Source organism: Myotis lucifugus, unplaced genomic scaffold (assembly GCF_000147115.1).
Source record: "Myotis lucifugus unplaced genomic scaffold, Myoluc2.0 scaffold_22, whole genome shotgun sequence".
In the NCBI taxonomy this organism is placed as follows: domain Eukaryota; kingdom Metazoa; phylum Chordata; class Mammalia; order Chiroptera; family Vespertilionidae; genus Myotis; species Myotis lucifugus.
Genome location: NW_005871070.1, coordinates 11801479 through 11816603, shown reverse-complemented (window position 1 = coordinate 11816603; position 15125 = coordinate 11801479). Strand labels below are relative to the sequence as shown.

Sequence of the window (15125 nt, the reverse complement as noted above, 5' to 3'; positions counted from 1 at the left end):
TGGTTAGGGGTGATCAGGCTGGAATGCAGAAGCTGTAGGGGCAATCAGCCAGGCAGCAGCGAGCGTTTTGAGCCAGCAGTCCGGATTGTGGGAGGGATTTCCGACTGCCAGTTAGGCCCGATCCTGCCTAAACTGGCAGTCGGACATCCCTGAGGGGTCCCAGATTGGAGAGGGTGCAGGCTGGGCTGAGGGACACCCCCACCACCACCACCCCAGTGCACAAATGTCATGCATCGGGCCACTAGTTAAAATCTAAAAAGGCAGGTGAAGGTGAAGGGATTAGCTAAAGGAAGTATACGCATAACTCATGGACATAGACAATAGTGTGGGGAGGGCTCAAGGAGGGCGGATGGGTGGAGGTGGGCAAAAGGGGCAGCAAATGGGGGACATCTGCAATAGTGTCAACAATAAAAAATTTAAATTAAAAAAATGTGAAGCTCTGGCCAGTGTTGCTCAGTGGATAGAGCATCTGCCTGCGGACTGAAGGGTCCTAGGTTTGATTCCAGTCAAGGGCACATGCCCGGGTTGTAGGCTCAATCCCCAGTAGGGGGTATGTAGGAGGCAGCCAATCAATGATTCTGTCTCATCATTGATGTTTCTGTCTCTTTCTCCCTCTCCCTTCCTCTCTGAAATCAATAAAAATATTTTAAAATAAAATAATGTGAAAAGAAAAGAATATGCTTCTAGGGTTGGCTGGTGAGTGAACTGGGAGCATCCAACATCAAACTCACTGCCACGTTTTGGCTTTTACTAGGATCACCTTTGCCTTTTGCTAATGGAACAAAGGAAGCCTTATAACACATAATTCTTTCAAAAAGAAGTGGATTTTAACTGCTGAGCTGATCCAAGATCTAAGGCTCACACTGACAGGGGCTGTATAATTTGGCTCTCCTTTCAACATTCAGACTTCTCTCTGACTCTCCCAAACTATCAACTTTGGTTGAGCCTATTTCCCCCCAATCAAATTACATTTCTTGGAGTTTACTCTGTCAAACTGTTTCAGGATAATTTACTAGCTGGAGAGAAAGAGTGCGGGCATGAGGAAGAGAAGGAGAGATAGAGGGCAGGAGAGGGAGGGGACAGACGGGGGGCAGGGGAGGAGAGAGTCCTTCCAAGGACTGTTTTCATTAGAAAATATTTCACAATTTACATTCAATGCAATACTTAAGCCACGTCTTTCCTCTTTGAAATGCTATTATGTTCTAAGGTAACTTCAATGGGTGAGTTGGAATCTGGGATGGAAGATAAAATTGTCACTTCTTCAACTGCTCCAACTTGAACAAGCTCAGATATCTGTTTAACATAGGGTTCTTTGAAAAGGGCTTATTGGAAAATAACATTTCTGTTACTAAATAAAGTCTGAAAAAAATGACATTACATAAGAACAAACAAATGCACACAGTTCAAATATTAAGTCCTAATCTTTAGTGTCACGTGGCAGATAGGAATAACATTTAAATGATTAACATAGTAATAGTTATGAGGAGTTGCTATCCAATATAACAACAACAACAAAAAACAAACAAACAAACAAAAAACCCCAAATGTTGAGTGGCTAACCATTATAGACATTTACATATCATTTCTTCAATGCATGTGTTCCTAGCCAGTGGTAGTTCTCCTCCTTGTTGTATTAGTTAGCTATTGCTGTGTAACAAATTACCCCATAAAAACAAATGATCTCACAGTTTCAGAGGGTCAAGAATTTGGGAGTGGCTAGCTGGGTAGTTCTGGAGAGTATCTCATAAGGTTGTGGTCAAGACATGGGCCAGGGTTGTAGTCATCTGAAAGGCGACTGGGACTGGAGGATCTGCTTCTAAGAGGGCTTGATGCTGGCTGTTGGTAAGAAGTCTCAAGTCCTTATCATGGGCACCTCTCCACAGGGCTGCTTGAGTCTCCTTAGAGCATGACATTGGCCTCCCCCCGAGTGAGTGATCTCAGAGAAAGCAAGGCCAAGACTTCACTGTCTTCTACGACCTACTCTCAGAAGTAATAGTTCATCATTTCCATGAAGTCCTATTGGTTACACAAGTCAGTCCTGTTCAACAGGAGGTGACTGCATGGAGGTGAGAATCACTGGGGACCATCTTGGAGACTGGCTGGCACACTAGGGCTTTTCTGTCTTGTGGTCAGCATCCCATTGGGTTTTAGCCTGTTCTGCTTCAAGGCAGAGGAAGAGGAAAGAGCACAGAAGGTCCCAGAGGGGAGGCTTATGTGGACCAGGGTCAGAAGTGGTGCACAATTCCACTCACACTCCACGATTAGAGCTTGATCATATGGTGCCACTGCCTATGAAGGCAGTTGGGCAATGCCATCCCTCGTGGGGAGCCCCTTCTCAGCAACAACCCTATACTACGGAAGGAGGGGCATGAACTTTCGGTGGTGAGATAATGCATATATATATGCAGAATAGTCAACATAATGGCACAGAGCAAATGCTCAATTAATGATCACCATTATATAAAGCTCTTCTGACAACCCAGTGCCTACCTAGAACCTGGGACATACTTGCCTTAAAGAAATGTTTGCTGCACGAATGAATGAGTTAAGGTCAGGAATGTGAAAATGGTACCAATGGGAGGAAGTATAATGCCTGCTTCTTGAGTTAGTCAAGTGCATTGGCTATCCTTATTGAGGTACTGATCCTCCTCTAGAGGAGCAAATTACTGTCCCCATTTCAGTGGGTCAAATAGAGATGGCAAATATTGAAGACTTTGCAGGCTAGATGGTCATTGTTGCAACTACTTAACTCTGCCATTGTAGTGTGTAAGGCCATAGACATAGGGAAATGAATAGGTGTGCTGTGTTCCAATAAAACTTTATTCACACAACAGGCGGTTAACCAGATTTGCCCCAGAGGGCATCATTTTTTGAACTCTGCTCTATAGCATTCAGAATGAAAGGGCACAGCCACAAGCAACATGTGTAACTCTAAAAAATACTGAGTGAAAGAAGTCAGACACAAAAGAACTTTCCATTTATATAAAGTTCAAAAGCATGGAGAATGGAAATATATTGTTTAGGGGTATATATTAACCTGGTGAAATTATAAAGCAAAACAAAAACTGATTATTTAAGAGGCCAGGATCATGGCTCCCTCTGGAGGGTGGGGAGGGAGGTGTAATTGGGAGGGCCCACGAGGGGCGTCTGGTGCTGGCAATGATCTTCTTGACATGGTGGTGATTTCCCACGTGTTCACTGTACATGATGTGTTAAGTTATATATTTGTGTTTTACACATAAAGAGTGCATTCTATTTCTCAACAAAATGTTAGAGAAAAATGAATATTATGAATTATGCACCATGCTATTATGCTCCATTAACTAATTTGAGTTCCTTTTCTTTGGTTAACAAACATGAACCTTCATTCCTACATCATTGTTATTAGCCAACTCGTTGTCATTCAGCCCCGGCTGTGCATCAGAATCTCCAGTGTAGTGTTTCTACCCCCCCCCCCCCTCCCCGCCAGCCCCCAATGCAGACAGCTGAGCGCACCCGCAGGAGATTTCGATGCAGCAGACCCAGGTCGGAGCCCAGGCCTGGCAGTTGGCAGATGCCTCCCAGGCGATGGTGGTGTGCAGCTGGTGCCCAGAGCCGCTGCTTTAAACTACGCTATCTTGTTGCAGTTTTGCAGAGTATTCCCCTTAGTCACACACTTCGCCCAATATTCACCCAAACTGACAAGCTGAGCAATTTTTTAAAAATGCATTTGCCTTGAAATTAGGTATCCTTTGAGTAAAAGAGTCTGGTATCTCATCTGGCTTTTGTTCTAGCCGCCGTTCACCCATGCCTACACTGAAACACCTTGAAACTTCTTTCTGGATACACTCATTTCCTCATTTTAAGCCAAGTGCACGTTCTTGGCTCCTTACAGCCAGTCCCATCTCTGGTCCTTTCTCTGGCAGGCGGGCGGGCAGGCGCTGCAGCGGGCTGGCCACCCACCCTGGGGTAGATAAGTGCCTGTTTATCCCTCGCCTTTGTTTTCTGGGCTCTAAGTCAGCTTCCTATCATGAAAGAACATCCCTCCCATCCTCTGCTGACTCATCTTTAGCAGCATTTACTGGAGAACCTTATCAATAGCCTTTTCAACAGCTACTTAAATTAAATGTGTGCCTCTTATCCTCAGTCTTTATTTACCCTCCCAACGACCTCTGGCGATTGCAAACATTTCAGATTGCTGTGCTCTTGGAGGAAGTACGCCCTTCTTCCCAAGAGGTTTACAATAAATGCTAACTAGTTTGTTCATTGGGAGGTAATCTCCACTTCTGTGAAAGCCAGGGTACCCGAAAGTCCCTGTTTGTCCTGGACAGTCCTGTGACGCGCCTGGCAATTGTCATTGGTGCTCCCTTTTACTTCAAAAAAATGTGTCGGTGTGGATGATGGATTTTGTGGTGACCTTATTAAATATTAAAGTCCGTGCAGTGCAGTTGAAAGGTAACGAGAGGAAGCGTCAGAAGACCCCGATCTTCATTCCCGAGGCCACACACTGGCCGTGGGTTTGATAATTATAAGCCCTCACCTCCAAGTGCGGTCTCCAGGCCGGCAGCAGCAGCAGCAGCAGCGGCAGCAGCAGCAGCTGTGTCTGGTCTGAAGTGCAGGCTCTCAGGCCCCACCTCAGAGCTGCTGCACCAGATTCCCATTTTAGCCGGACACCCAGCATTAGAAACAGTATCAATGCATCCACTCCGCTCGATTGTAATAACAAATCCGCAGGAACCGCAGAGAAGTACATTAAAAAGATGTGCTTCCCTGTAGAGTGACTTGCTTTTCTTTTTAGAAGGTGAATGAGTGGAATTTACTACCCAATTAAAGTGCTACAACATCCTGGGCTGTGGGCTGTGAGGAGGGTCCCTGCTTCAGATGCCGTGATTGGAGGAGGGCCGTCTGCACCACTGGGCCGCGTGAGCAGCTGGCACCAGGGAAGCCGGGCCGGCTTCATGTCCAAGTAAGGGGTGTCGTGTGGGCAGCCACAGCATCTAGAGCAGCGGTTCTCAACCTGTGGGTCGCGACCCTTTGGGGGTCGAACGACCCTTTCACAGGGGTCACCTAAGACCATCGGAAAACACATATATAATTACATAGTTTTTGTGATTAATCACTATGCTTTAATTATGTTCAATTTGTAACAATGAAATTGGGGGTCACCACAACATGAGGAACTGTATTAAAGGGTCTTGGCGTTAGGAAGGTTGAGAACCACTGATCTAGAATGTGTTTTACTGAATGCGGTGCATTCTCCTCTGGTCTCTGTGAGTGTTAGAAATGTTTACTCATTACTCTTTGATAACGGCAACTCTTAAAATCCTGTTTCAATGCTTTTCATGGGTGCGTCTCTAGTCCTTCGTACTCTCCGATCAAAAGCAGAAGAGTGGCAGTGAATACTGTGCAGCAGGCAGACTGCTCTCTGAGAGTCTGGCATCTCCTTGAAATTATGTTTTATCTCTAAATTAGAAATAAACTTCATCTCCTACTGAAAAACAAAGAAAGAAATGTACTTGTTTAAACAATCCAGATGCTGGCCTGGGTTAGAAGGTACTTAAGTGGCTTATTTGCGATTATTGTAGAATTGCTCGCTGCACATTTTGACTTGCACGAATGCTTGTCCCTGCTTTGCATTAAACATCCTCACACAGGACTGGTGCAGCCACTATGGAAGACAGTATGGAGTTTCCTCAAAAAAATAAAAATGAAACTCCCATTTGACCCTGTGATCCCACTTCTAGGAATATATCCCAAGAAACCAGAAACACCAATCAGAAAGGATATGTGCACCCATATGTTCATAGCAGCACAATTCACCATAGCTAAGATCTGGAAACAGCCTAAGTGCCCATCAGCAGATGAATGGATTAGAAAACTGTGGTACATCTACACGATGGAATACTATGCTGCTGTAAAAAAGAAGGAACTCTTACCATTTGCAACAGCATGGATGGAACTGGAGAGCATTATGCTAAGTGAAATAAGCCAGTCAATGAAGGAAAAATACCACATGATCTCACTCATTCATGGATAATAAAGACCATTACAAACTTTTGAACAATAATAGATACAGAGGCAGAGCTGCCTCAAACTGATTGTCAAACTGCAGCGGGAAGGCCTGAGAGGGTTGGGGGCAGGAGGGAGGGGGGTAAGAGATCAACCGAAGGACTTGTATGCATGCATATAAGCATAACTAATGGACACAAGACACTGGGGGATAAGGGAGGCCAGGGGATTGTCAAGGGCGGGGGGGGGGGGGGGGGGAAGGACACATATGTAATACACTTTGTAATACTTTTAGCAATAAAAAAAAAAACCAAAAAACAAAACAAAACAAAAAATCCTCACACAAATGAAAATGGGAAGGAAAAAACTTCTCAGTACCTGTTCTTGTCTCCTATTTTATCCATTCCCAGTCCCACACGAAGATCACGTTTACCCACGCAGGCCAATATAGTATTGTATTCCGATTTCTGGCAACAGCAACAATGAAAGAGGCCTTTTTATTGACTTGAGAGGAAGATGGTTCCGGTCGCACTGAAACCTAAGGAGCACGTGCACCGTGCTCTCTGGATGTTTGGGGGGCATGATAGCTACTGCTGTACACGGAAGAGTCCTGTCCCCCCAAGTTCACGTGTTGTAATCCTAACCCCCGAAGCGATGCTATTTGGGAGCCTCATGAAAGAGCGCCTTTGCCCCGTGCGGGGCAGCCCACCCAGTGTGGGAGACACCTGCCTTGTTTTTTTTTTTCTATATTTCTGATCATATTTCTTGCCCTAAAGTCTAACGTCTGATATATTTTTTAAATTTTGTTTTATTGCTTAAAGTATTACAAAGAGTATTACATATGTCTCCTTTTTCCCCCCCTTGACCTTCCCCTGGCCTCTCCTACCCCACACCTGCCTCGTTTTGAGAACTCCAGAGGCACAGAGGGAAGTGTCTCACCACGTGATAGGTGTCGCTAGTCATTCTTTGGACAAAGGACACACTCTGGAGGTGGCCCCTGCTGGCCAGGGGCAGTTTAGACTTCTGCTGGCATTGCTGGGATTGAAAGCAATGACTAACCACTACCTCCAGAGTAGAGCTGGAGTCCCCTCCTCATTGTGGCTGGTAAATTGCTAGTTGGATGGTACCAGGGTGACTCAGTGACCCTGCTGGCCTTTGGGATACCCCAGAGAAGGAGACAACATTTGAAATCACTGGGATTTTATTCCCATTAGTCTCCAAGGTGAGGTGACGGGTGTGCCTCCTCTTCCCGACTTCTTTTTCTTCCCTGCCTCACATCCCATCTGTGTTTTTTAAATACACCCCTGAGCCTGGACAACTTCTCTCTGTTTTCCATTCCTCTCAAGCTGACTCAATGCAAATCTCTCAATGTGCCATTTCTAGGGTCTGCACCTGGAAAAAACCACACGGCCTGAACCTGGTGCCTGGCAAGTCCGTGGAGCAGATGTTATGCCCTCAGAACTACTCAGGCATCTTTTACTTGTCTGTGGCCAGTTCCTTCTCCTGTCCCCTTCAACACACATCCCGTGTACCGGAGCCAGATCATGTTTGGACTTTCCAGTTACAGGGACAAATAATTCCTCTCCTGTCTTGTTTTTGGTGTGTTTATTTAATTTGAATTGGGTTTCTTCCACATGGAATCAAAAGGCTCCTGACAAATAGAGTTAATGACCCCAAGGTCAGAGAAAGTCCTGAGGGGAGAGGAAGAACAGCCTCTTCTGAATGAATAGAACGTTGGGAGTAGCTGGTGATTCGCCTTGGGGTTTGGTCTGTAAATGCCGAGCATAAGTATGGTTGTTGGGAAATACAGGCTGATCTCATAGAGAATATTCTGGAAGACAATTGATGAGAGTAGCTCTTCCTGTCTTTGCTCCACATCCTCCTTAGGCAAACAGAACTGCCTGCAGTTTGAAATGGACAATCAGACACCACTAACAGCTGCAGCCTGAAACTTCGGTTCTTGGCAAAAGGATCCTGACACAAAAGTATTTCTTTGTGGAAAATTATGCATTCATCGGGCTCATTTGAAGCAAAATATGATTTGCATCTTAACTTCCTGTAACAAGTTCCACTTCTGAGGATTTCATAATGTCTGATTTTGTTGCACCAGATTGGTGGGGCACATGCTTTACCAAAAACAGTTTAAATTCAGGCCCAGGTTTTTCTTATTTTAAATAGCAACAGCTGCTAGGCATGGTAATTATTGTATTTTATCAAAATAAAGTCACCAAGTTGCTTTTGAATGTTCCTCGGAGCTGCTCTGCTGGGGGCTGGGGTCCTCGGGGCTGTCTGAAGCACAGCAGTGAGCCTCCGGGGCCGGGGGATGGCTGAGCAATCCAAGGACAGAGGCAGGAAACAGTCCTGATGGAGGCAGACCCAGTAACATACTTCTCCCGAATACTTCCTCTCTGCAGTGCCCAGCAGTTCCAGATTTCTGAAAGATCAGAGGATATGGGAGGGAAGGAACTAAACACCAGGAATCAACTACGTACGGGGCACTGCTAGGGGAACATCATGGGTTACAGTGTGATTGAGTTCCTTTAGGGAGAATTCAGATCATGCCATTCTGCTTAAAATCCTCTTCCAATGGCTTCTTATTCCTGTGGTCTCAACCTTGGCTGCCCATTGGAATCCTCAGAGAGCTTAAAAACAGACAAACAAACAAACAAACAAACCCAACTGCCCGGGTTGCAGCCCAGCCCCATTATATCAGAACTGGTGGGGGTGGGGTCTAGACATCAGTGTTTGTTTAAAGATCCCGGGTGACTCCGATGTGCAGTCCTGGCCACAGCCAGGGCGGCCCTGTCTGATCTCAGACCATCTTCAAACAGCCGCCCTGTCTGAACTCAGGGTAAGTTACTGGTCTTTCAGTTCTTTGGTCTGCTTTCCACCACGGGAAGATCCAGCTTCCCATGTCCCAGAGGAACCTCTGCCATCTGGCCTCTGCCCACCTCGCCAGTCTCTCCGCGACCCCGCCCTTCTCTCCCATGGCCCTTCCGTTCTTTTCTGGCCCTTAAATACATCCTTCCTTCCAGAACCTCTGCACCTGTAGTCTCCTTTGCCTCCTTCTGATAACATATTCTTTCCCCAGGTCCGCCCACATCCAACTTACCATGCAGGCCTGAGGAGAAGGCCTTCTGTGACAAGCCGTCTCTAACCTCGCCTGGTGGCTGCCATCTCATTACTGCATAGTTTCCAGTGTAGTAGGTTCCGCCTGAAGTCATCTTGTTTGTCTACTTCAGAGGTGGGGACCCTTTTTTTCTGCCAAGGGCCATGTGGATATTTCTAACATCATTCGAGGGCCATACAGAATTATCGACTTAAAAATGAACCTGCTATATTTGGTCACACATTTCATCAACTCACCCCAAAGCCTTGGCAGGGTCAGACCAACTGATTTTGCCGGCCTTATCCGGCTCGTGGGCCGGATGTTCCCCAGCCCTGGTCTACTTGCTCTTTGTCTCCCTGGGAGAAGGTAAGGTCTGTGAGATCTGAGACCTCCTCACTATTCTTCAGTGCAGGATCCCAGAGGGCTGGCAGGGAGCAGGTGTTCAGTGAGTATCTGATGAATGACAACCATGAGTGCTTGGTTGGTCATGTGGTAAATATTGGTTCAATGAATGAATGACCTCATTTGATCCTTCAGACAACAGGTGTTGTTAGCACTGTCTTGCAGATGGATAATTCACCAGGGTCAGAGGTTAAGTAACTTTATTAAAGGAGGAGTAGGGTGTTGGGGGAGAAGGGAGAGCAGACATGTTTTATTTAGATTATGGATTTTTGGTCACTCTGCCATTGCTAGAACAGGCAAGTCCTTCACTAATTGGTGAGGACATGTAATTAGGTGTTAATTGTGGGATTCTGAAGGGACTAGTTTAAAACCATCTGTAGCAGCCTTTATGAAATCTGACTTTCTGACCTTCAAGAGGGTGATGGGAGGGCAATCATGATCATTTGGAAACCAGGGGAGAACTTCATTATTTTGGGGTGCCGTGCTCTCAGCATGTCTGCAGGAGCTGGGAGCTGGGGAGTGGAGCAGTTCTCCCCACCTCAGGGACTTCCCTGCTGTTGACTCATAGCAACTGTCATCTGGTCTCTACAGAGATCTGCACCCCACACTGAAACCAGAAACGGCATGAGTCACACAGTGGCAGTCCCAGCGGCCAGCCAGCCAGCGTAGCAGGGCGGAAGGGAATGGGGCTTTGGCGTCCTCGGTACAGCTGGCTTCCTTTGCACAATTGGTCTGGAGCCTTTATCAGTATGGAAACCAAGGGCACCTTGGTGCTCAGCTTTGCATCTGGGTGTAAAAATAACAACAACAATAGGTTGGTATATTCGTCTGCCTGGGCTGCTGTAACAAAATGCCACACACTGGTGGCTTCAACAGAAACATTTCCTCACAGTTCTGAAGGCAGGTGGTCCAAAGTCAAGGTGTGAGCACGTTTGGGTTGTGCATGGCCATTCCTGTGTGTGTCCCCGAATTCCCTGTCCTTATAAGGAGACCAGCGTGTTGGGTCAGGGCCCCCCCTAACAGCCTCTCTCTAACTGAATCACTTCTTTAGAGGCCCTGTCTCCAAATACAGTCACATTCTGGGGTCCTGGGGTTAGGCCTTTAACATTCAAATTTTGGGGGACACATTTCAGCTCATAGCAGGTAACATTTATTGAATGCTTACTGCATGTGAGCCTCATGGCAAGTTATTTTACAAACATCAGCTCACATACTTTCCCCAACTATGCTATAAGACCGGAACCCCAGTTTGAATCTAACCCACAGAAAACCGGAAGGGCAGTGAGTTAGGAACACTCGTAGGGAGCAACAGGGTTGGGCAGCATGAGCTGGCAGAGAAGTGGAGCCTCACTACGGTTGAAGCCTGAGGGTTGAGGACTTCACATCTGAATTGCCTTGAACTTGAAGGGCCAGCATCACAGCAAAGACTGCAGCTTCTCTTCCTGTAGCTGACCTCCGCTCCTGCCCGGCCTACGGCAGGAGGTGACAGCTCTTCTGACTAATAGTGCTGTCCTGCGTGGGGCTCTCTTTGGCCTTGTCTGGGGTCCCAGACAGAAACACAGAGAGGGCTGGCTCATCTCCCTGCCGGAGAAGCAGGGAGTGTGACTCACTGAAGGGCTTTGAGCTGAGCTCTCTCTTGACAGAATTCCTCTCCTCTCTGGGTCCAGATGTCTTCCCTGTCAACCAAGCTCCCCTGGGAGGCACGTCCGTCGCTTCTGGCTTTTTCCCCCTTTCCCTGTGTGTTTGTTTAGCTTCTAAAAAGGGATTTATTGCAGGAGCCTCTGGGCACACATTCAAAAACACCCAAATCACAAGGAGAAAGTTATCCAAACGCACATTGTGCCCATCCATGCAGAGTTGCCTCCACCTGTACTGAGGAGGGCTTTTCCCAAACCTGAAGGTCGGTGTTGTCCTTTGCCAGATCTGAGCAGCGGAGGCCCCAGATCATCTCCTGAGTACTCAGGGAGGTGGGCTCAGAGAAGCAACCTTTGGGGGTTGCATAACAGGATGATCCCCGGGAGGCTAACCCACTCCCACAGCCCTTGGCATTGCTCATGCTGATCCTTCGGCTTCCTGTCAGTCCCTTCCCTGCTGCCAACATTTGACAACTGTTTCTCAGTCTAAACTTGGGAAGTCATCTGTTTTTATGAAGCATTGCCCCGTTCTCAGAATTGACTTCTTTCTCCTCTGCACTGGTAGCGCCATGTACACACCTTTCACGCATGCGCTTAAGAAAGGTTTTGTTCCCCAGTTACTGGGTGCTGGCCTCTAGTTAAGCAATGGCGAGGCAGTGGTGAGCACACGCGAGGTGTGGGCATTCATGCATCTTACTTTCTAGGCTGCAGAGACAGACCAAGAAAACTCTCATCCGAGTATTTACTATTCCCCACCAGGCTCTGAGCTGTATTAGCATCATAGTGGCCATCCTCCTCCCCCTCGTCTTCCTATTCTTGTCAAACCCCTTATTCCTGGCTCCTCAGGTACCACTTACAGCCCACATGGCAGGCACCATGCCTTCCGCACTCTGCGTACCGCCCCCTCCACCCCACACAGCCCACCTAGTACTGTGCCTGCCACATGGTGACACTTGACTCATCTTTGCTGAATTTGGACACCTCTGTATTGTCATATTGACTAATTCTAAGAAAGCCTGGGCAGGAGATATTTATGACAGAACCCCAAGGGGACCCCGATAGGAATAGATTTTTCCTGGGTTCCTTACCTCCTATCTCCCAAACACATTCAAACATACACTCAGGTCTAACTAGAGAGACAGGAGTGACTTCCAGTGCTTATCACAGGAAATGTACGCAGGAACTTGGTGATGAAGGAGAAGACGGTAAGGTGTGGTAGAGTTCAAAGATGGCCACTAATTCCTCTCTCATCAAGAAATGGAGTCTATTGCTTGACCTCTTGAATCTGGGCAGATCTTCTGATGCCGCTGAGTTCCAAGCTTGAGCCTCAAGAGGTTTTCCCATTTGCCTTCTCTGTCTTGGAACCAGTTGCCAACTGAATGTGCCTGCGCTAGACTGTTGGCTGATGTGAGAGACACATGGACTCACCATTGCCCCAGATGACAGCCAGCCAGCTTCCAAAGCAGAGCTCCCTGGTGACTTGGCAGCTGATCTTAGACGCATGAGCGTGCCCAGCCAGGACCAGCAGAAGAATTGCCCAGCTGGTCCCAGTCTAAATTGCTACCTCTTGAATTGTGAGTTACAAATAAACGGTAGTTGTATTAAGCCATTAAATTTTGGGTAGTTTGTTTCACAACAAAAGAGAACTGATGCATGAGGTGACCCAGAGGTTAGCAACAGCAGGAAGTCACTGCCATCCGAGGTGGAGACACAGAGGGAGGAGGCAATGTGACGGGCCCAGTGCAATCAGAGCGCTCAGAAGATGAGGAATAAGGACGCAGGGGTCCCACGGAGGCTTAGAGGCACAGAGGAGCTGGAGGAGAGGCAGTTGATGGAAGCAGAGGCGGGGAGAGGCACCCCGGCTTCTCCCTTCTGTCTGCTATCCAGGCCCCTCCTGGGCTTGCCATGAGCTGAGCCCAGCTGCCATCAGCTGAGACAAGAGCCTGAGATGCAGGCTTCAGGAGTCAGCATTGTGCAGCGCAGGGCAGAGCCAGGCAGGCCTGGGACTGGACCCGAGCGCAGGCAGGAGCAACAGCACACATCCTCCAGGAAAGAAAAAGAAGTGAAATTAAGGATTGAACTTTCAAAACAGCACAGCTGCGTCCCCATATTCATACTTGTGCCCTATTAGGAACTTAACTCAGACAGAAAAGTGAATTCTCGCTGCTGGAAAGCCGTGATTGCAAGTGTCCCAACTTTTGACAAAATAGTCAATCAAACTATTGGCCTATTTGTAAGACGTTGCACCCACACCGGCTTATCAAAAACACAAATCATCAAAACATAGCCAGAATGATGCTATTGTTAGGTCAAAAGCACAGAAGTTATAACACACCAATTTCATTTTAATTCATTCAGCATTACTAGTAATAACTTCTTATAGGCCAACCGAGCACAATGCAGGCTGACACCACAGACGTGCACACACATATACCCACACATAATGTCAATAAAGTACACATGTTGTCATTGAGGTGCAATCAGAGGGGGTGGGGTCATTGTTCAGTTGGGTTTTGAAGAATTAGTAGGAGTTCACCAGGTTGAGGGGTGGGGAGAATAGCTTTTCAGGGGAGTGTGCAAAATTCAGAGATAAGACACAAGATGCCATATTTAAGAAACTATAAGTACTATAGCTTAGTGTGGCCAAAGCACTGTGTATGGAGAAACGTGGAGAGAGATGAGGCCATAGAAGCGGCAGGGGCTAGACCACGGTGGCTTATATGTCACACTGAGGAGCTTGCCACTTACAGCCAATTGGGACACATCAACATTTTGTATTTTATTGGATTTTAAAAATAGGTTTTTAAAAAATTTTTTCAGAGAGGAAGGGAGAGGGAAAGAGAGATAGAAACATCAATGATGAGAGAGAATCATTGATTGGCTGCCTCTTGCATGCCCCCTTCTGGGGATTGAGCTCATAGTGCAGGCATGTGTCCTGATAGGGAATCAAACCATTACCTCCTGGTTCATAGTGGTGTCTCAACCACTGAGACACACTGGCTGAGCAGATTTTTAAAAAATTTTATTGATTTTTAGAGAAAGAAAGGGAGAGAGAGAGAGAGAGAGAGAGAGAGAGAGAGAGAAATCAATGTGAGAGAGAAATATCGAACGTTGCCTCCCGTACTAAGCCCTGACCTGGGTATGTGGCCTGACTGGAAATCGAACTGCCACCTTTTGGGATGACTCTCCAACTAACCGAGCCACACTGCCAGGGCTATATAGGCTTTTAAAGAATTAAAATAATACATGTTTATTTTAAGGAGCTAAAAAATGATATAAAAGGACAAAAATAGGCATGATTTCTGCCCTCTCCTATCTTGGAGGCAGCCAGCGAGAGTAATAGGAGGGTGTCCTGACATACCCTTCTCGTACTCAGGGTTGGCTGGCTTGCTTATTTGCTCTGGCTTCGATTACAAAAGCTGCTATAATATGCTTATCACTCTGCAACTTGCTTCCCCCCTTAGCAGTATATGGACATCCCTTCAGATGAGTTAGATTTACCTGTTTATTTATTCAACCATTCTCCTACTGGTTGGGCATACAAGTTGTCTGTTTTTAGGAATTACAAAAACAGTGTGGCCTGTCTCCTTGGGGATAAGTCTGGGTATATTGGGGCTTTCATTTCAGTAAAATAGATTCCCAAAGGGAAGATATCTGAGTCAAAAAATGTTTGCTTTAAAAAAAATTTTTTTAATGGTGTGTCCAGATTACTTTTCTAATAAATAGGTTGTAGCAATTCCTATGTCTCAACACTGTCAGCCAGAATTGAACATTATCACTCTTTTCTTTGAAAATGTTGGTAAATATAATGGGTGAAAAAAAGACTGCACTGGTTTAATTTGAATTTTCTTGGCTTCTACAGACACCGAGCATCTTAGCATATATTTATTGACAATTTGCATGTTCCCTTGTGTGAATTGCCTCCTCATTTTTCTGTTTAGTTGTCTTGTTGTTATCAATTAGTAAAACTTTGAATATTAGTGATTATTAAT

At 46.4% G+C, this 15125-nt stretch overlaps 1 long non-coding RNA gene across 1 annotated transcript; it reads left to right on the top strand.

Moving 5' to 3' along the window:
- The first annotated feature begins 9014 nt into the window (after nt 1-9014).
- Nucleotides 9015-12738, top strand: LOC106696639. Its single transcript, XR_001347587.2, has 2 exons — nt 9015-9232; nt 12502-12738. It is a non-coding gene; the product is annotated as an uncharacterized LOC106696639 (long non-coding RNA).
- The last annotated feature ends 2387 nt before the right edge of the window (nt 12739-15125 follow it).